The following is a 21,990-nucleotide window of genomic DNA, read 5'->3' on the forward strand; positions in this document are numbered from 1 at the left end:
TACACAGATGAAGGTCAACAAAAACTGTCAATCAAGCTTCTGGTTTTAATTTTGTTGCAGTGTTCTTTAATGTAAAAATTGCTATAATTATGTTTCAGTCATTTATTCAATTATATTTGTTAATGAACTCTTTTTGCATCCTTTGCTTACTGCATATCTGAGGGCTATGAGGATGTGTGAATTAACACCAACCTTTTAAATATACTCTGTTTAATACATTATGTGTGATTTATCAGCTGGGCAATACAATGAGGAGAAAATGTAAAATGAGCAAAAAAAGGCATTTTATAGTTTCAATTTACGTCTTTTAGATGGTGCTTTCCTCATACTAAGTGCTAATTACTGAGAACAGGGGCAATGAGGCCACCAAAGTTTGCAAAATAAATCCAATTGTATCCATTTAAGTGATACAGCATTTTGCAGCAGTTGAAAAAATACCAACAATCACATAGTAATGATAAAAACAAGAACATGCTAAAATACATGAGTATGAAAAGAAAGAAAAAGGTCAACATTTTCAGAAATGATTAGCTGAATTACAATTTCACACTGCATGTTAAAATATCAATAATGAGATCAGTAGGGTAAGATTATACCCATGAAGCATCCATCGTAAAATATACACTACATAGTATATTACATTTTGTTGTAAAGAATCAAGCAATAATCTAGCTAATTTTAAAAACAAGGCATATATCATACATTTTTACAAATTTCTGAAACAGTTAAATTAGACAAGCAAAAAAAAAAAACCCAATATGATGTACAAAATAATGAATGACCTTTTGGTGTTTAATATAAACCCACAACCTTGCAGTAACATTTTCTTTTTAATGTATGAAAAGGTCTGTCAAGTACTGAGTTTTGAAAATTTTTTATACATCTAAATACAAAATTTGCAAGAAATGTCACACTTAACCTCCATGTTACCCCTCCTCTTACACGACTTTTACAGAAACTGTCCAGTGTTTGAGCCCATGGTGGGACTAGTTTGTTTTTTAATAAGATTCCATTGAATAATGTTGGTGGTTACTGTCATTTTGTCAGATTCTGGCTGTGTAATGTTGTTGTTTTTTCCCTTTTACTGTGGTAATAGTAATTTACTTCACTATTTTGTTTTCACCTTTTCTGTGTAACAGCAATTATTTTGGACATATTTTAGTTGTCCAGATATTCAGCTACAATTGTTGTCTGCAGTAATATGTCTATCGCTGCCAAGTTTCATAAAGACGTGTACGGGTTTTGTGACAGCTTTACATAAAGAATAATAAACAAAATAATACGGTAAATAAGAACTCATATTCTGCTCAGCCCCAACTTGGTTTCTTGCCTTGCCTTTCTTTCTATTGTTGACACCAGAGGGATTGTCTATTATGGACGTTACTGCTCCTAACTCAACTCAACTTTACTTTATTGTCCACATGTATAGTAAGTATATAGTTGAACAAAATTTTGTTCCTTACTGTCCCAAGTGCATAAACAAATCAACCAACATACAGTATACTTAACACACACCTATGATTCGATCTTGCATTTTTCCTCAATCCTTACTGCTTTCGGAAAATAATCAATCCATTGGGATACTGCGATCAATGAACTCATTTTAAAACACTTAAATGATATTTGCTGTCTTAAAAGTCAGATTGGAAAGTCAGGAATCAGGAACGTTGAAGAGGCAGATGCCATACAATCAAGCGAACACTCCTGAAATGGTAAATCTAAACTCAAGGGGAGGGAAATAGAGAGATCAAAACCTGAAATTCGTAATTTTTATTGTTTCATGAAGGAACCGTGAAGAGAGTTCCCTTAACTCATCACAAACTTGAGAAGGGGAGCATCGATTGCTCTTAGATAATGGAGACTACCATGTTAGGAAACACAAGCAGCTGTGGCAGCATCAAAAAAAAAAAATAGCAAAATGCACTAACTGCTATAGTCTGTAACCAAATATCTATTTTGTTCTTTAAGGAAAGACGTACTTTCTTGTCACATTGATTCTTTGCTTCAAACTATAATTTTCAGTAATTTGACTAAGTATTTTTGAAATATGTACAGCTTGTATGTTTTTAGTTGGTCATGAAACATTGTAGTGCATTGTATCCTGTAGGGATAACAAGGGTACAAGGATGTGGAGGTTATGGATGTTTCTAGGAATAAATGGCTGATGGTTAATTGATTGATTAAGTGCCCTTCCTTTCAAAACTTTCTGCATAAAGCTCCAGTTATAATGTATCCATATTTTTATTGCTAACCCGTTCATGCTGGTTATGATGGTGCGACTCTGGCTAAAAGCATTCGCTCGAAGAAAGCATGGTGCTGTTAATTAAAACAGTGACTGAAATCAGTGGAATTTAACAAGACTCTTCAGGCCCAGTAGGGTATAAGATAGGAATAAAGCCTGGCATAAACACCAAACCTTTCATCATTACATGTGCCCATGTTTATCATTACTCAACCTGTTACAAACGGCTTCATCTTATGGCTGTACCCTTTCTCTTCACTCATATGGTATCCTCAAATAAAGATTACAGGCTAGTCATCAGTTAACTCTTGATGGGAGAGGTGCTATATCAATAAAACATTACTTTAATGATTTCTACATTTTTGCAATTATGTTTAACATGTGTTCATAATGCGTCAATTTAAATATCATGCTTAGTTTTATTTTGCTATTTTTCCAAGCTGTTGCATTATGTATTGCAGGAGAAATATATTTGTCTTAGTAAACATTTCAGGGCTATATACAAAACTATATTAGATAATTTGACATTTAAAAACACAGCAAGTTTATTTTTATAACCATTAAGGTCATTACATTTTACTGCAATTGGTTAGTTTACTGCACACTAGTTTCAGCTGGTGGTGGAGTTTTACAGCGATAGAGCATATTAATGGAAAAAGATAACATTTACATTAGGAAGCTTCAACACGAATCCAATAAACTGTTAAAAAAAAACAGCATACTTAATGCTTGCTTCATTCAGAAAATCAAGTTTGCACAGATGACAGGATGGAGCCCACATTGCGATTATGTGATATACAGCATGGCAGGAATGTGCCAACATGAAGTGTGAAATGCCATAAGAGACCCAGTAGCCAGATGTAGCTGCTGATTAATATTACAGAATCTACACTGACTACTGAGCACCTCATGGGCACCATAAGAGCTGGCACCTCCGTCAGCAGCTGCGGAAAGACAAGAATAATTTTACAAAAACAAAACACAAAATTCACGCACACATGCAAGGCACAAACCCAAAAATAGTAAAGCAGCAGATGATGTTTCTCTACTTATGGATCAAGTGACAGCTCAAAGGCATTTTTTTTCATTTGCACGCCCAGATTTTTGTCATTCTTCTTTCAATGGCCTGAAGCATCATCACATCTTCTTATTCACTGTTAGCCTCTGTTTCTTGCATTCTTGGGAAATCTGGGGTCATTGTTAAGATACTGCCAAAACATGACTTCCACAAAAAAAAAATTTGAAATCACACCAATAAAATCTATTAACACAATACTGAAGAATTAAGTAAGTTTTCGGTTATTGCCGACTTCATGCACATCTATCTAATTATTTGAACTCACTTATTTCATTTCAGTATAGCAGAGACCTGGTGCCTATACTGCATGAACAGTAAGGGAGGGAGGAAAAACTAGTCCATTGCATGGGATATTGATATAGAAAGACACACAATCAACCATGCTGAACTAACTTCTATACACTATTTAGCAGAATGCACATCTTTGTGGTAAAAAGAACAATTTACAGAATGGCTCATATGAGAGAATGACATCTGGGTTGCTAAATGCAATACCTTTCTGAGACAGGACCCTGACCCTAGCTTACAGGGCTAATGGTGGCCTTTTGTAACTGCAAGGTGGCTATACTTAAAGCTATTCTGCAAGGCTGGTGATGTCACTGCACCATTACAAAAACTCACCGGGTACATTCTACCACTATTCTAAATATGTCATCTTTGGCAGAGGGTATCTCACTTTTGACACAATTGTAGACGAGGTTAGACTGACCCTTGACATTCACCCTGACTACAGTCCTATCAAAAATGACTGAGAGCAAGCATGTTGCTCTTCTTCTGTACAGGTGAACAGCAGATAGATAAGACACACACTATGAGCATGGGTGAACAACTAAATCCTAACATATGTAACATTCACATGCTTTAAGTTAGATCAAAATGCTGCTCCAATAATCATTACAACAACTAGAAAGTATGACCACATCACTCCTGTTCTGAACTCAATACAATAACCAATTAAGCGAAAGGCTGACTTCAAAATTCTCCTACTTATATACAAGACTTTAAATGGCCAAGGCCTTGCTTAATTATCTGAACTTATCATTACTTACAAACCAGATTGTTCGTAACAATTTAAGAGGCTGGTCTACTAGAGATTTCAAGGATTATTAAATTATAGTAGAAGGCCACACTTTCAGGTACAGGATCACAAAGCTGTGGAAGAGTCTGTCAATCTTGTATAAGAAATCCTCCCTTGGTCTCAGCATGAAGACTTAACTACTTTAGTTTTGCATACCCTGATTAGAGAATCTGATTAATTGTGCACGTTGCATCTCTGATATTTAGACAACTGTACAAAAATCTAAGGTTTAAAATGACTATAAATAATTATGACTATAAATAATAATAACCCAACTCTCATCTGTTTGTCTTCTTGGGACCCTTCTGTGGCACATGACACTACTTTATCTTCAAGCTGTGAAAGACATCAGAGATGCCCAGATCCTTAGCTGACTGGAGTTTTTGATCTCCTCTCTTCCACTGTCTACTGGCCATACTTCAATTTTAATATTAATGGACATACATTGTTGGGATCATTTGACATCAAAGAGTTTTGCTTTGTTTTACTGTGTATTTATATGCACACACATAAAAGTACAGATCAGTTTAATTTGTAAAGTACTGTATGTAATTACTGTATATTTTACCCATAAACTTTGAGTCTGCACCAGTTGAAGGGTGCTATAAAAAATGAATTGAACTATATTGAATTGAACTTTCAGGATTATTGGACAGCCAATATTTAGCAGACTATGGTAAATCGTGAAAAGAAAAGTCAATAAGATTACAAGATTCAGTTCTTCTCAAATTTTTTTCAACCATATTGATATGATTTAGGAATTACACTGCAAAAAATGAAATCTTAGCAAGTGAAAAGTATTTATATCATGACATTTAATCTTGTGTTCTTCATTGTAAGAATTATTGACTTATCAAAAAAAATTGTATTTATGATTATTTTGCTTACCTCATTGGCAGATTTTTCTGCTAAATAAAATCAAAGCAAATCCCATTTGAAGTTTTTTTGTCTAGTTTTTGCATATGCATTTTTTGCAATGTATACATTAAATTTCTACAAATGTTGCCATATCTGTGTTGTTGCTTTTATAAAAATATTTAAATTAGCATCACCACAACTTCCTTTGTGGATAGATAGCACTGCTACCTCACAGCTACAGCAGACTAAACAGGTGAACTCAGGGTACCTTGTTTTTATTCTTAGAGTCCAAAGACACTTGACTTGTAAGAAAAGATGTCTCTAAATTGACCCAGAACGAGTAAGTATGCTCTGTGTTAGAATGGCACCCATATGCCCAGTGCTCCCAATTCTCCAGTTCATTAGCTAGAAAATAACTGGAATAGCAAGATCATTTATTGCTTGGATAATATTCTTAGTAGGGGAGATACCAAAGCTTGAAAATTTCAGGTTCAGACATTAAAAAAGCACATTGTCTACAAAGGGGGAATGAGTAGATACAGCTGAGAGCTCCTTGGCACATCTCTTTGTGAAATAATGCATGTTATTATCAGGTGAAATGCAGAATAAAAGCACCTGATACATGAAATGATTAGCCTCCACAAAGGGTGTCCCCTTGTAGCAGTTCTACTTAGTGTACCTGTGTGTTCCTGCCTTGTGACTGCTGCATTGATCAAACACACTCAGGCCAGCTGAGGGTCACTTGACTCTCATATTCCCCTATTAAGTAAATTGCTCCCTCCAAGTCAGATTAGTAATTGAGCTGGCTGCTGGTAAACGCTCCAGAGAATGCCTTGCCAAGGCCTCTTGGAGCAGTTTTGCTGGAGAATTCTAGTATGAACAGGCCTGCCAATGCCACAGATGGGAAGATGAAACAGGAACAGGTTTCTGGAAGTTGCCAGTGCCACTGTATAGGCGGTGGCTTCTGTGACATGCAGTTAGGTGTATTTGCAATGAATTACAAAACTGATCTGGCATTGAAAGGACTCAAGACTCTAATTTATCCCTAAATCGTTCATCACCACTGCTTAATGCTGTGCCATATGACACTAATTCCTTGGAGGCTTTAACACTCCAATGACTGTCATGACTGGTCACTTACTTTACTCTCTCTTCGACAGGATTAGTGGCAGTCTACATCAGTATCACTTAATGGATCCTCAGTCCTGTACAATAAACTTGTTGTGAAACAAGAAAATTGTTTCATGGGTTCTGCCTCCCATCTTCCATTTCCTCTCTTTGTCAAACTTAACAAAAATGAACTTACGTGAATAAAGAAAGGTAAGCATTCTCCTCCATAATTCTGCGCTTGGGCCATAATGATCAGCTGCAATAGAAAGAAAATATTAAGATTTTTTAACAGATTTGACAAGAGCAAAACTTGTTTTTTCTGTATACATTATCTTTGTGTACAATGCTTTTGGCAATTATTATTTTTAATTCACCCTTATAGTAGTAAACCCAAACTAAAATGGCCTTTTATTGTTCCCTGCCATAGACATTTCATTCTGCACATCAAAAAGGTTTCTTTTGTGCCACATGTAAGCCTTATTTCATTGTAGTGTAAAAAAGATTACCTGGGTTACTATTACAAGGTCAGTTAACAGCCAAAGACAATATAACTAAACATCTTTAAGGAGTGAGCGAGTAGCGCTCCTTATTATTCTCTGTTTAGCAGACATCTTTACAAAACACTGCACATTTTTAAAATTCAGTGGAACTGAGAGCCAAAATCTATCTTGGCAGAAATGGACACAAGCTGAGGCCAACCTCGCTTGAACATTGCAGGGTACACACTCTCAAACTGGAACAGCTGATAGCGGGCATTGAGCTGAACAAACACATCCCTGAGACAGACGCTAAAGCATCTGGAGAAAAAATGAAGACGAAAGACGTCACCAGAGCGGAGACAAGGACATGATGTTTTATGTTTGGGGGAATGAATTTCTTGCAAAATAAGAGGTTCTTCTGCTGTACTTCTATACATATTGGGAAGAAAGCAACATGGGTCCTAGTGGTGCAAAACAATGGGTGAAGCTCTTTAAAGAGGGGAACACAAGACACAAGACATCTCCAATCAACTGTGTAATAGTTGTGTGTGAGTTGTACATATCTGTTTAATTATTTCAGAGCTATCATATCTCTTTGTGGCTTCTGCGCATTAGACATTTAATGAATGATACATTGACCCTGACCAATGTCATCACCAGCCACCAAAGTGACAAAACTGCCTGTTAATAGCAACATTAGATGGCTGATTAACCTCTAATGATTTAAGGCTCAACAAACATGAAAAAGCCTTTGACGAGTACATAATATGTAGAAGACACTGTCTATAGAAGATAAGGGAGAGAGTGTTTGTAAATCCAAGGTCATAGTGTGTATGTTTAAGTTTGCCTCTTCTTGAATGTGTTACTGTAGAAGATTGGTTTTCATGCACCCTATGATGAGATCATGCACTGCTACGAATTGGAAGCAAATTGTCTTTCAACAGTATGGCTAGATGATTAATATAACAGAACGTAACATAATGTTGTCACATCTGCTGAGTTGTAGTCAGAGTCACAGAACAGGAAAAGCTCACATGCACAACCTCACTCATGATTAGTCAGGGCCAGTTCAGAAACTACAGACAAGATTGTCTGTTCATACCTCAGACACACAATCCTAAGACAGCCTCTTGCTACTCTGATTCTTAAAGATATATTTAATGTAGTTCTGAACCTGTAAAGTACCAGCAGATAAATAAGATTCACTATAGTTAGATGCTATACAACATAACAGCGCTTTTGTCTGGTCACTGTGGTTACTGACTTTGATATTGACCATTTTCAAATTTTATTCTGAATCCTGATTTCTTCAAACCTCTTAGTTAACCTGAAGTCTCATTTCTCATCTCAGTTTGTCAGAAATGCACTCCGATTTGGGATTTTTCTTGAGTTTTGTGATGACTTGTGAAACATAGATCTGTTTATTTGAACTCATATTCCTTTAATTCTAAACTGCTCCCATTAAGAATTATTAGTATAATATAAAGAGTTATTGAGTGATCTTCTGAAAGAGGACAGCATTGAAAAATATTTACCATGTCACTGTTTCAGTGTAAATGATACCGTCAGTATGTGAAATCAGGCATTGTATGGAATGCCTAAGAAATCTATAGAATGCCGAAAAAGGGACATCAAAGTATGAAACGGTTAAAATTTCAAACATTTCCTAGGCATTCTATGCAATGCCAAGAAGCAAACTGGCAAGTCATTCTGTACAATGCCGAGGGAAAGTATATAGCATATTAAAGTAACACAGATATTTCATACTTTGCCTAAAAATGTCATGCATTTGATAGATTCCCTAGGCATTCTGTACAATACCTCCTTTTCACACATTGCTGGTAACATATAAAAAAAAAGAACAACTAAAAGCTTCTTAAATATTAGCAGTCACAATTTGACATTTCTAGTAAATCATCTCATCATACAAACTCAACTTTGTATTCCCTAAATTACTGTGTTAGTTGCCCAATGGACTGAGTTCTACTGTAGTCCCACCCATGGATGGTGGTTTTCTTGCATGTAATGTTTCAGGAATAAGTTCTATCCTTCTTCAATGCTGAAATGAAAAAGCGGGATCAGAAAATGAACAGATGAAATTCATGTCTTAAATTCCTGGATTATATTTACACTGAAGTGATTTTCCTGCCACATTGGTCACACTAAACTGCCTAAGTACAAGTCTGTGCGAGATGGGTATGGATGCTTTCTGATTAAAAAGTGGGTCATCTTTTAGCGCCAGCCTGCCTGTGGTTCTTATAGCACACTCCTAAAATGAGTAGGCGATTATACAGAAAGTAAGTGTCCATTGTGCTGTTGATTTTCGGCCCTCGCTAAATCATATATCAGGTTCATAGTGCAATGAACTGGGGTCCATGGTGGCAACATTGGGAGCAAGACCAAAGACAACCCCAGAAGGTTACGGAAGAGAACAGGAAAATTATAAATTTTACATCATTTAACTAATTGGGGGTAATCCAACATAATCCTAGCCAGTGTGGTTGGCAGGCTGTTGTTAACAAATATCCCTGCCAGTTTTCACCTGGCAGACATGATGTTAGAATGCCAAGGATTCTTATCCTAGATCATTTTGATCACTGCTGGCTTTAATTGAGTGACATTTGCTCTGCTGGGCTCCACCACACATTTGCTTGTGTTGAATTAAGCACAGAATTCAAAAACCTGACTGAAGTGAATGGCAGCAAACCATAGATAAAAAATAAAAATACAGTGGGCACTTGTTAACATAATAATATCACGATTACATTTCAGGTGCAGGTGCTCAAAAGGAGAAAAATTTGTATTTGAGTTTATAATTAAATTGAGGGGGATAGTTTACAAAAATAAAAGAGTGATATTCTTCCCAAACAAGTTATGCCAAAAGTTATAATTGGAGTACACGTGGTTCAAAGTAAATTTTTCTACAGTTGATGTGGGTTTCCTCCAAGATGCCTCAAGGATGACTAGGCTGACCACATCCACCATCTGAAACCTTTTTTTTGTCGAACCCCAAACTAAATTGCTGTCAACATGGTTAGCCCAGCAGGAACTGAATCATTTACACCGCCTGAGCCCTCGTTAGAGAGGTAAGCACTGTTGCAGATAATATGGCAAAAGTGTTCTCATGCCAGGACCTTATGCTGAATCACTGTTGCCTGCGGCCAGTGCTAATTGAGAAAATACAATCTCTTTCTTAACAGGTAGGCTGGGAAGAGTACATCAGTTATTTCACATTGTAGTAGATAAGTAACCACACTCATGGCCACATAATGGATACTGGGGCTAATCACTGAACAGTTCGTGCCATACTCTGCTGACTGTATTCACTCTCGGGACCACCCTGCTTTGCTTTGAAGAGCTTATATTTAATCAGGAAGTTCTGCTACTTTCTCATAATGCTTTTAGTGCAACTTTTAACATGTGTGGTACCCGCTTGCAGGTGACCGTTTATTACTGTTGTGATAGCCAAGACAGAGCGAGTAAGAGGGGAATTATTATAATGCCTACTTAAAGGACTAGGAAATAACAGGAGGAATAATACCACCTTTTGATGATTGTGTATATATTTCCACGTAGCTAACCTACGATTATTATATTACTATCGTAACATAAATCCCACAATTTTTTCTCATCTTGACCTGATCACAAATTTATCAAAACAACTGGGAGTTTAAAGGTGGCTGTTCCTTGCTCGGATGGGATATCACACTATACATCCCACCATTGCTTTTGTGCATCTGTTCATCTAGTTTTAGTTACTGTAACTTATTTTTGTGGCTTTGGACAAAACCTAATTTAGACCAGAGCAGATTTCAGGATTTTTTATCATGTTATAGATTTCAGGATTTGTTTCTGATATACTAGAATAGTCAGCCAGTTAGCCTAAGTTGTCATATTGTGCCATAAGTAACCAAGCATGGATCCCCTGAGATTTATTTTCTCCAGGAATCTTGTCCATTAGAGTCTTTGTTGTCCTCCACTACTTTGTCAAATGACCATCATTCAATTGTTATGTTAACAGGCCTTTATATTGACATGATTCTGTTATGTTTGATCACTGAAATTCATTTATTGATGTAAATTTTGCAAGGTTTAGTACCTATGAGCCTAAATGTGGTAAAGATTAAAATGCACTGAATGACATGTTAAGGTCCTAGTTCTTTGAAGGTCACCAATGTACAATCACCAATTTACATAACATTGTCATCATTTACAAGGAATACTGGAGTGCTTGGGCACAGAGACCACATACAAACTAAACACTAACAGTGACCAGACCCAGTTTCTTGGAGCCTCTCTACTACCTATACAACAAATCTAACTTTTATGAAGTATACAAGGATATGTATCCTACACATATGTAGGCATTCTAAATGTATTGTACACATACAGTATCTCAAAGCAAGCACCATTCAATATTTACCAACTGTATTTCATGATGTGAACTTGCAATATCAAAGATTAACAAGCTCATTTGATTAACTGGTGTCCCATCCAGGGTAAGTTTCTTTCATACAAGTTATAAACCCAGATTAGACTTTGACTCCCTAATAATTCTCACTAAGATGGTTGCAAAAATGGATGGATTATACACCTTTTTGTGACTAACTGCTTATTCAACTTTTAGGTTTCAGCATAGGTTCATAATGCTCCTAACCAACTGGGTTAAGAATGAAAGACACCAACCCAGCACTTGCTTCTCTCCAATGCCACCCACCTCCAACTCCATACCACACTCTGAGTTAAGGCAACAATCTGAGAATGAATAGCAGATTCCCAGAATCTTGGTTTAGAAAGAGTGAGGCCTGGGGATAAGATGACATTGAGGAAGAAACAGGTCATCAGCATCACTTGGCAACAGGCATTCAGAATCTGGAGAGCGGTATTACTTAAAAACACTTTGAAATGACTTCAGTTTTATTGTCCAGTGTTTCCTGATTCACCGGTACGAGCAAACTCCCACATATGATACACGGTTTTGTGTAACTTGATGTCAAGGTTTTGAGGGTTCAGACTTTCATTATCAGAAGTATATTTTGTGAATCTTTGTGCCATAGGTTTATTAGTTCACATTTTTGGTTCTTTAAATGTAGTGGTTTGACATTGTGGAAAGGTCCTGGGCAAGTACCTACAGTACGGCATCTTGAGAAAGGCACTGTCAAGATTCTGAAGGTCTCTGAATGAGATTAAGTTGTTCGGTTGATCAAGTTGGATGGGCATACTATACTACGTTATTATATTCTTGGTTTTGTCTCTAATTTAAATCATATTTTCTCGCCTGTTCATTCTGACATGTTTAGAACTGGCCAGACATTAAGATATGGAAGTTTACCAATCCATTCACCGATCCACTTTGTCTTAAAATATAGCAGGGAGCTGAAGATGGGCACAGGCCAGAAACCAGACCCAGATCGAACCACTATCCATCATAAGGTATTACAATGAAGAACACACACAATATACTTACAATTACAAACATATATTAATCCAGCAAAATCTCTTTGCACAGTGACAGAAATCAAGTGGATGACTAATCATGAAGACACCAAGAAATAAAAATTACAGAATACAAATGGGAAACACATTTCCACAATATTTGATTAGGCACCTCTGCTATAGTGATCATCCTAAATCACTTCTACAGTTTGAGTCAAGAACCATTATGACCAAAAATGTGTTTACAATATTTGGGGCCCTGGTAGGTTATGTGACTTCCCGGTCACAGAGTCAGATAATGGGGACTTAATTGCTGATCTTGTGTACTATAGTCCAAAAATTTAGGTACTAGGACATGGCAATTTGCTTAAGCTGGCATTTAAAAGTTTCCTTTTAGTAAGACTATTAGAATTATGCTATTGACTTATATTGCATACAATTTTTATACTCCATCCACTGCCTAAACCACCGCTAGCTCCGTTTCGGATTGCGGTGGACACGTTTGGGTACTTACTTGCAGCATACCCAGGTGGTGACACTCAAACACTCAATCACAAAAAAAAGATTATTTTCTGGGTCCATTACAGTTGTAAATCAGCCTAGCCAGAGACCCACCAGAGACATAGGAGGAATGTGCAGTCTTTACATAGGCACACACATATTTTATACAGCATGTACAGTATAAATGGATTCCTCACTCCAGTCGGGCTGATATAACATTAAGAGGCAACACTGAAGGAGCCTATGAAACAGGCATCAGTGGCACAAATACACAGGTATGACCGGCTGTAAAGTTGCAAACTGAAGAATGTTCACTAAACGGAATATTTCAATTCTAAAATGTATCATTAACTCTGTCACACCCCACGACCCTACTTCCTCTTTGAAGGAAGCCGTACAATATGGGCTTGTTCGAAGACTGGCTTAATGATTTCAGGAACAGGGTTGGTGAGGAGGGGGAAGGTAGTTAGTGGAGTTTAAAGGTCACTTTTTTTTTTTTAAGGCAATAAAGGAGGCCACCCTAATTTCAACCGCCAGTTCTTAACACGTCTACTGTTTTCTTAGAAATAGGGTGGATCTATCACACCAGGGCTCTTTCCAAAAACAGAAATCCTACTCTTTATGTTTCTGTAGCATATTAAGTGTAACAAAGGTGAGGTCTACAGTTTTTCAGTCTGCATGCTCACAGCTATGACAGCACTCGCTGAATAAAGGGGAAACATATTCACCCCATTGTTATGTCATAGCATCACGCAGCTAACTGAAAATCCCAAAAGGAACAAGCAGAAGTGTCTGCAATAACACTACAATACTGGAACACTGAGAACAATCATATAGTGCCAACAGGCACAGACCTACAATATAATTGTTTACATATATTTTACAACTGGAGCTCAGGCAGGTTAAATGACGCCCACAAAGTCACGCAAGTATGAACAAAAGCAGCAAGTTGAGATAATAAAACAATTTCAGTGGAAAGACAAGTCATTTTCCCCTAGGTTATTTTTACCAGAAAATGGGGACTTTGCACCATTATGGCATACAGTATCTAAGTGTGGGTGTGCCTGAGCCTCACCTACCTCACATCCCACAGCTAAGCCAGCAACCTTGCAGTTAGAAGTCCAATGTCTTGGCAACAAAGCCCAAAATGCTAAGGGGCATGCATTTCATGGGAAACTTGCTTTCAGAGCTAATAGTAAGATATTGCTTGATTAGTATATGTTTGGAGCTTGCAGTTTGCAGTTTGTTTGTCTCTCGTGTTTTTTATTTATTTGTTTTCTCTAGGTTTTTTGGTTTTCTTTCAAATCCCAAAATTTGCAGAGTTTAAATCAATTGATGACTTTAAAATGGCCCACATTAATAAGTGTGAACGTGCAAGGAGGTGGACGAGAGTTCTGCCACCTGTCTAACACCCTATCCTGTCCAGCTCAGCATGATTCCAGAAACGCCTTCAGAAGCCTGAGGGTTACATATAAATTTATTAACTTAGTATGATGATTTATACTAGCTTATTACTATTCTTATTCAAGCAAGACAATGAATCCTAGCAACTGGGTAAATCAGTGATGACTTATTTCTATTATTATAGTAGTAACAGTAGTATTAATAAATAGTCTTAATAATAATGTTTGTATCATTATTTATGTTTTTCAAAACACATCCATTTACTGTCTCATTTAACTTATTTAAGAGTGTTAGTGGAGCCAAACCCAGAATGGGAACATCACTAAATCACAGGGCACACTCCTGCACTTGCTCACAATATAACCTGGTCAAATCAACTCGCCAGTCCAGACAACTTGCACGCTTTTGGGATGATGAAGGAAGAGAAGACTGGAGTACCCAGAGAAAGGCCACATGGGCCTAGCGAGAACATGCAGACACTAGGCAGATGGTAAGCAGGACAAGGTCTGAACAGAGATCTTTGTGGTATCCACACTAAGTACTGCGCTGCCCCTATTCTGCCAGGACAGAGTATATCAGCTGAAGTAAATCTGTGAGCCACACCAGTTCTGCTATGCCACTTCATTTGTTTTTAAATAAACCAAATGTCATATTCATCTACAATTCACATTTGCAGATCTAGACTGGGCCTCAATAATAGTTTTTCATATCAGGATGGGTTACAAGAGAGCTCATTTGTGATATGTGTGAGAAGCATTCCACATTTCCAGTTTTGAACTTTAACTTCTTTAAAGGTATCAGCTCAGCCTAGATGGGGGTGGTAATAAATACATATTTGCCTTGAACTTTCCTCAGGTGAGGCTTTAGTGCCTTTGACACTGCAAATATTAGATGTCAGTCTTGGCAGTTTGTATGTTTTTCAATCTACAGGAAAAAAGAAAACTTGATACCAGCACAAATGTATGGTGTGTTCATCCTTCCTTGATGGACTTCTTAGAAGATAGAGACTAATGTAATAGTAAAAGGGTACCAGCATAGAACTGTGGAGATTTTTTAGGGGAAATGCTTGCAAACTTGCGGTGAACTGGCAATTCTGACAATTCTCAAGAAATGTGAGCTGGCAGTCTATATGTTGCAAAGCAGCACCACCTTTAACTAAGCTTCTGTCTGTTTAAATGACTCTGAGTTTTGTCTCCTGGTAGCAAGTGATTGATTCCTTGATTAATTTATTATTTTCGATGATTTCTCAGAAAAGGTGGAATAACAACCATAGTACAATATTTTTAATTTGCCATGCATTATGAAAATATGGGGTCAAAATTTTCCCCAGATGAGAATATAAAACAGGCCACCCACCTTGGGAATTTAGAGCTACTGTATTAATCATCTTAATGGCCATGTCTGCAGAGAATGAGAGGAAACCTGTTAACACATTGGGAATAACATAGATTTTGCCACCTCCTGTGATCAGAATACTGCACATTTACTAAGTTGAAGATACAAGGCAGAGATGAGCAGGGGAAGAACAATGTGCTCTGACTGTTCCATTGCTTCTTGGTAACTCTTGGGGACAACATTTTTTTGGGCTATAAATGAGAGCAGGTGTATGCATGAGTGTCCTCCCTGTGATTCTGTAACACCGGTTTGCGCCTCATATCACCAATGACTTTGGAAATAATAAAAGGAATAACTTTATTTCTGTAGCTGTCCTTGATAATTTCTCACTTCAATAATCTATTCATACAATCATACGGAAGCAAACATACTTTTTAATAAATGTAAAATAATGTCATTATAGCTTGTATACTGCGGTGGGCTGGCGCCCTGCCCTGGGGTTTATTTCCTGCCTTGCGCCCTGTGTTGGCTGGGATTGGCTCCAGCAGACCCCCGTGACCCTGTAGTTAGGATATAGCGGGTTGGATAATGGATGGATGGATGGATAGATAGCTTGTATACATGTGTGTTACTGTATGTCAGTGAATATGTAGATTTGTTTGTAAAGTTCCCTATGATCGTTTACTCTACAGCGCTACATAAAATATACGTAGATTAACATTTTTTATATGTAACTGGGTTCTTTTCACTTGGGTGGCATTCTCTTCACTGGTCACTTCTGCTGGACAGTCTTACCTAGTCGAACCTTTGGGATCATTCCATATGAGTCCTACTACACGTAGATAGATAGATAGATAGATAGATAGATAGATAGATAGATAGATAGATAGATAGATAGATAGATAGATAGATAGATAGATAGATAGATAGATAGATAGATAGGGACTGATAATAAATTAATTCAGCTTATTTTTACTATGCACAGTGACAAGTCTACATTTTGGATTTAAACAAAACATTTACAAACAGATTTCTGCACCTACAATATGCAGAAAATGCAGTGACATCAAACAATGAGGTGTTGGTTAAAAAAAAGGGATGGCGTCAACAGTCCCCTCCATGTTTCCTCTCCATGTGACTCTAAGGAAATCACTTGTAAGTTAGTGCATTTCTGTATAAAACATGCTTTAATGAAGTAGAAATCAATACATTTCTTTTCCCAACACACTCAACCCAATATAGAATCATGGATGGTGGGGCCAAACGGTAGGAATTATCCCTGAATGGAGTACCACTTTAACAGACACATCGATTTCTTGAGCCACAATTTGAAACAAGAACTCAGTGTGAATCGACAGAGGGGGAGACCATTTAATTTAGTCAATGCTCAAATTAAGGTCACATGTTTACTTTAATTCGACATTGCCTAGTCATCTTAAAAAGCATAGTTCACTAAAGCAATATGCATTAACCTTTTGGTAGTTATTCTGTGTAGAAATACAACTTTTTTCTCACTTTCATTTGGTAAGCAACATTAGCCACAGGGTAGCCTATCATACCATGGTCACATTATGGTGTTTTACTTAGACCGAACTCTACGATGAGAGAAAAATGTGATACAACTCCTGAAGTGCAATGCATTAATTACTTTCAGAAAACTACAACTTAATAGTGACCAAACATTTTAAATTGAATTTTAAAACATTTTAGATTGCAGTTGATGTATTCAGTGAATTTCCTCTACAGATTGGGGCCTGAATGCTTTCATTGTTCCATGGTGGTGGCACTGACAGCTTATGAGACTAGCTCAGGGTCACAGAATGAGTCACTGTTGATGATGGAACTGCCAACCTTGTGGTTTACAGGCCTGGCATCTTAACCACTAGACGACAAGCCAGTCTAAAGCGAGCTGAATTAAGTGTATTTTGGTTTAATCACACAGATTTTTGTTCTATCCAGCTTGGTTTCCATGTTTAGTGCTATAAATTAGAGTGCCTTGGTAAAAGCTGTCCATTTATTGACCCAGCTTCTCCCTCTACAGTGATTAACGTAACCAGAGTAAATGCTGTTAATATCGAGAACGTTAACGCTGCGTGAGCCGTCTGTCAAACACTACGCACACTCACCATTCACCTGCCGTTTCAATTTAAAACCACCAGCCTATTGTGCATTTCTTTGCAATGTGTGATGAAGCTGTGAAACCCTGTCTCCTGGATTAATGAGGCAGCTATAGTAGCCACTGTCTCATCATACCTCCCTTATGCAGTTTACTTTAATTATAGTAAACTCATTAATAGCCTGCCAAGTTACAGTCAAAAATCAACCTAACCCAGACATCTTTGGAAAATTGGGGATTCACCGACATGGAGAAGAACTTGCCCCTCCGCACGCAGTGAGTGCCCTGGGCCTGGATGCTAACTGCTCATAATGCCACTCTTTCTGCCACCCAGCACTGTGAAAAAGGGGGCTTTGAATTATAGGATTGAAGTTTAATGTCACAGAAAAGGAAATGATTTAAAGTAGGCTTAAAAAAAAGTTGTCTAGCATGTGAAACTCATTCATCAGTCGTTATCACTGTTCATTTGTTGTCTTTGGTCAGTGAATTTAGAATGGGAATTAGATGTGTTAAGAGACAGTTGCAGTACAATGAACATTTATGGAGAAACTAGCTGTGTAAGCCCATGCTGGAAAAAGCCTGGGTTCCTAGAAACTATTGAAATTGCCAGCAAAAAAATTCAAATATAGAGATTTCAGGTAATTGAAAGAAACTACTCTGGGCATCTCTCTCCTTGGAGATTTTCTTTTGCCAACGTGCTCACCTTCCTTTTGTATTAGCGGTGGGAGGAAAAGTAAAATAGATACCGTTTTGCCGATGTTAGCAGCCAAACAACTTTGCCTTTCTTTGGACGTTTCGTTTTGCTGACATGCTGGTTCTGCTTATGTTATTAGCGGCTAAGCGTGTTTGTGTTTCCTCGGTGGTGGAGACCTTACCCTGGCTCCACCTCTCACTTTCGGGCTGGACAGACACGCACACTTCCACGCATAAACGTTTATATATAACATACGCTATTAAACTATTACTTCACGTGGGTCATCCTCATCTGACTGTATGCTCATATGCATTTCTTCCTATAGTCCAGAGATTTTGGGCTGGCTGCTTACTCAGGAATGCCCGCTTGTCAGAATGTAGTCTGGAGTACACCTCAGGGCAAGTCTTTGTCTTATTGGAGGAAAGGCTTTCACTTAATACAGTCATGACCAACATGAGCAGGTAACACAGACAGATAAAACTATATTTACATATTATATACAAGAATGGTGCTTCAGTAATAAGTTTCAGTGTGGCAATAGAAAATGTTGCATTATCTCAGCTCTCTCTTTTGTCATTCTCTTGGCTCTGTTTTGAGGATCACACATTGGAAGAGGAGTATTTGGAGTGAACTGTGTAGAAGTGAGCTTTGCCAAGTAAAATGGCATTTGATGAAATGGAAGCTATGAAAGAAGAATTAACCAAAGAAAGAATGGGGATGATTTGAAGAGAACCTATTAAGTGCTGGCTAAGGACAGAGTAGGTAGTAATCCCATCTGTTGATTGGAAATAGAAAGTAAATTTGAAATCAATTAGCTGTCCAAGGAAATCTTTACATATTGAACATCTTCTTAACTACATACCACACACAAACTTTCACAAAGTCTTTAGGATGCTCTCTAGAAACTGTGCCATATATACAGTAAATTCAAATATGTAGTATAAAAACACTTAGGGTCTCAATGTCACAGGCATGTTATGGTAAGTTCTATAACAAGATATGGAGTCCTGTAAAATATATCGTAGCAAAAAGAAATTTGAAACAGCAAAGCAGGGACAAAGTATAACAACTGTATAGTATATAGAGATATTGTTGCCCAGATTAAGATTCAGGCTGCTTTGTAACACTGTTGTGCAAAGACCTGCTACACTGGCCATGTTGTCTGATGGCAAGTCTTGGCCATGTTGAACAAACATTGCCAAATGTGCCGATAAACATAGCTCTCTTTAAAATTCAGAAATGTCTGTAGATTTTTTCAAAATTAACCATTGTACTCCTGAACTATACCACCCACCAATCCATCCATCCATCTATCCATCTATCCATCCATTGTTGAATCATTAAATCGATTCAGGGTTACATAAAGGAGTCCATACTGACAGCATAAAATATAAATTAACTTGACAGTGCCAGTAGTTTGAATGAACTACAACCACATTAACAAAATTCAAACAATATAATTTCATCCATTAACAAAAAAGAAAAAGAACGGGCACAAAATAACAATTTAATAGTCTTCTCCTAAGGAAATTTAAAGTTAATTGTTCTCTCCTGTCACAAGAAGCCAAAGCCTATGTTGGCAGCACTTGAGTAGGCATCAACTCTGAAGTGGATACCCATCCAACTTAAGGTACGTTCATGTTAACTCCCACTCAGGCAATTAAAAGACACAACTCGATGCAATCTGCAATTCTTGGGGAAATGGGCATCAACTCTGGTAGAATTTTTTAAACACTTGACATAGAGCATCTGAGTTGAATTCTGGGAACTACTGAACAGTGCCTGAAATGTATTCATTTAAACAAGGCAGTAGGAATATTCAACAGTGCTTGGATTACTGATGTGACTGACACTTTTCCACAGATTGCTTTGTTAATATCACTTGTTTATACAATTTTTTAAAAAACTTAAAAATTAGCAGATTTGGTACTGTGTGTGTTTTGCTTTAAATTCTTTGCAAGTGTTCAAAAATATTAAGTCACATCCTAATCTCATTCTTCAAATAATACTAACATTTTAATTCACATTGCTACTGGCCTTGGACCTGAACCCCTGAAACCTACTGATTTTTTAAACAATCTCTCCCCATAATAGTCTTGCATTTTAATACTACTACTACTACTACTAATAATAATAACAATAATAATGATACATTTTATCTCAGCGTGATCTCAACATTAGAATGACTTCTACTTTTCAGTTTGCAAAATAGTGAAATCTTTCATACTATTTTAACAGGTAATATTTGATATGAATTGGCTACAATGAAAGTAAACTGAATTAAGACCATCTTCTGAGAACAAAAAGCTGATTTTGTAACACAACCAATTGATTTTCTTGGAATTGTTTTAGTTGTCCTTTAAATATATTCAGTAACTCAATCTTGACTTTCATTTTCATTTTGAATACACCTTTTGAATTAATTACATAGTTTCTTTGAAGAAACCTTCAGGCATTGAAACACCACCACCATTTTATTTCTATGTACTGTTATGTGTACACAGTACAGTGAAAATCTTACATGCTAATCAACATGCAACATGTCACCACTCTCCATACAGTAGCACAGACATCAGGAACACTAAATAAAACTCTTATAACATCTGTCTTAGATGGATGGATGGAAACGTAACATAGAATTAAAATTATTAGCCTAAAAATTCCCATGTTTTTAATTAAGCAAACACAAAAGGGAGAACAAAGAAGAATGAAAAAATAAATGTAGCTGCCCCTGGAGCTTCACTTTACAGAATTTGCCCTACTTCACCTGCCTAAACAAGCAGGACCAAAATACAAGAAGAACTTTTTTTAGATATCCATATCATGCATGGTGAGCCTTCACACAGCTTGCTACCTTAATGTACACTCAGTAAATGCTGAGACGTTTCGCATCCCACTCCACTCTCCTCTCCTGGGAATTCCTTCTGCGCCACCCACAAAATCACTTCCAAGGTCAGGGGATGTACCAAAAGGGCCTCTAGATTAAAATGTTCACTGGCTGACCCTAGCTCCATCTCACTCCAAAGCCTTTTGAGAGGTACTCATAAGATGTTTGTGACCATTGCTGTTATCAGTAGGGCCCCAAATGCTTGTATAAGGCTCACTGCTATCATCAAGCAATATGACTAAATTAAAATGTCCTAGAATCAGACCTCTATGAATCAGGCCTCTATGGGACTTCCCCTACTGGATAATAACTTTGGGACAGTACTGCCCAAGTTTTAACAGTCTCTATGATGAACATTTAGGAATGCTAGATATTCTAATAAAAACATATTGCTTATGTCAAAGAAGTTATCTACAACACTGCACTTCACTGAATCAGAATGAAGCATTAGAAACATAAAGATACAGTTCATAACTATTAGTGCACCCACTTTACATCCCCTACTGACTTGGGGAATGAGTTCTTTCATATTGCATGATTCTGAGTACCCAGTCAGGCAGTCAGTTCAAGTTTAACCCTGACAAGCATGAATGTCATATAAACAGCACTTTCCCTTCAACAAAACAGGTAATGTGAGAGTGGTTTGTGAAAAGCCAATTGTTCCCTTTGTTGTGGTTCATTTAATGTTATAAACACTAGAGTCAATTTGAGATTTTCTTGCCCCATTAATATGGAGCCATGCAGTCACTGTACCTTCTGTAACCTACTAGTA

The 21,990-nt window shown here is 37.2% G+C and overlaps 1 long non-coding RNA gene across 2 annotated transcripts in view; it reads right to left on the reverse strand.

Annotated features, from left to right (window-relative positions):
- Positions 1-707: 707 nt before the first annotated feature.
- LOC120523649 overlaps positions 708-21,990 on the reverse strand; it is a 173,713-nt gene continuing 152,430 nt past the window's right edge. For both annotated transcript variants that reach the window (XR_005632675.1, XR_005632676.1), the window contains 2 exons: positions 6,563-6,622; positions 708-2,974 (listed from right to left, as the gene is read on the reverse strand). This is a non-coding gene — a long non-coding RNA (uncharacterized LOC120523649). The remainder of the gene's footprint in view (positions 2,975-6,562; positions 6,623-21,990) is intronic.

Source organism: Polypterus senegalus, chromosome 2, assembly GCF_016835505.1.
Source record: "Polypterus senegalus isolate Bchr_013 chromosome 2, ASM1683550v1, whole genome shotgun sequence".
Lineage (NCBI taxonomy): Eukaryota > Metazoa > Chordata > Cladistia > Polypteriformes > Polypteridae > Polypterus > Polypterus senegalus.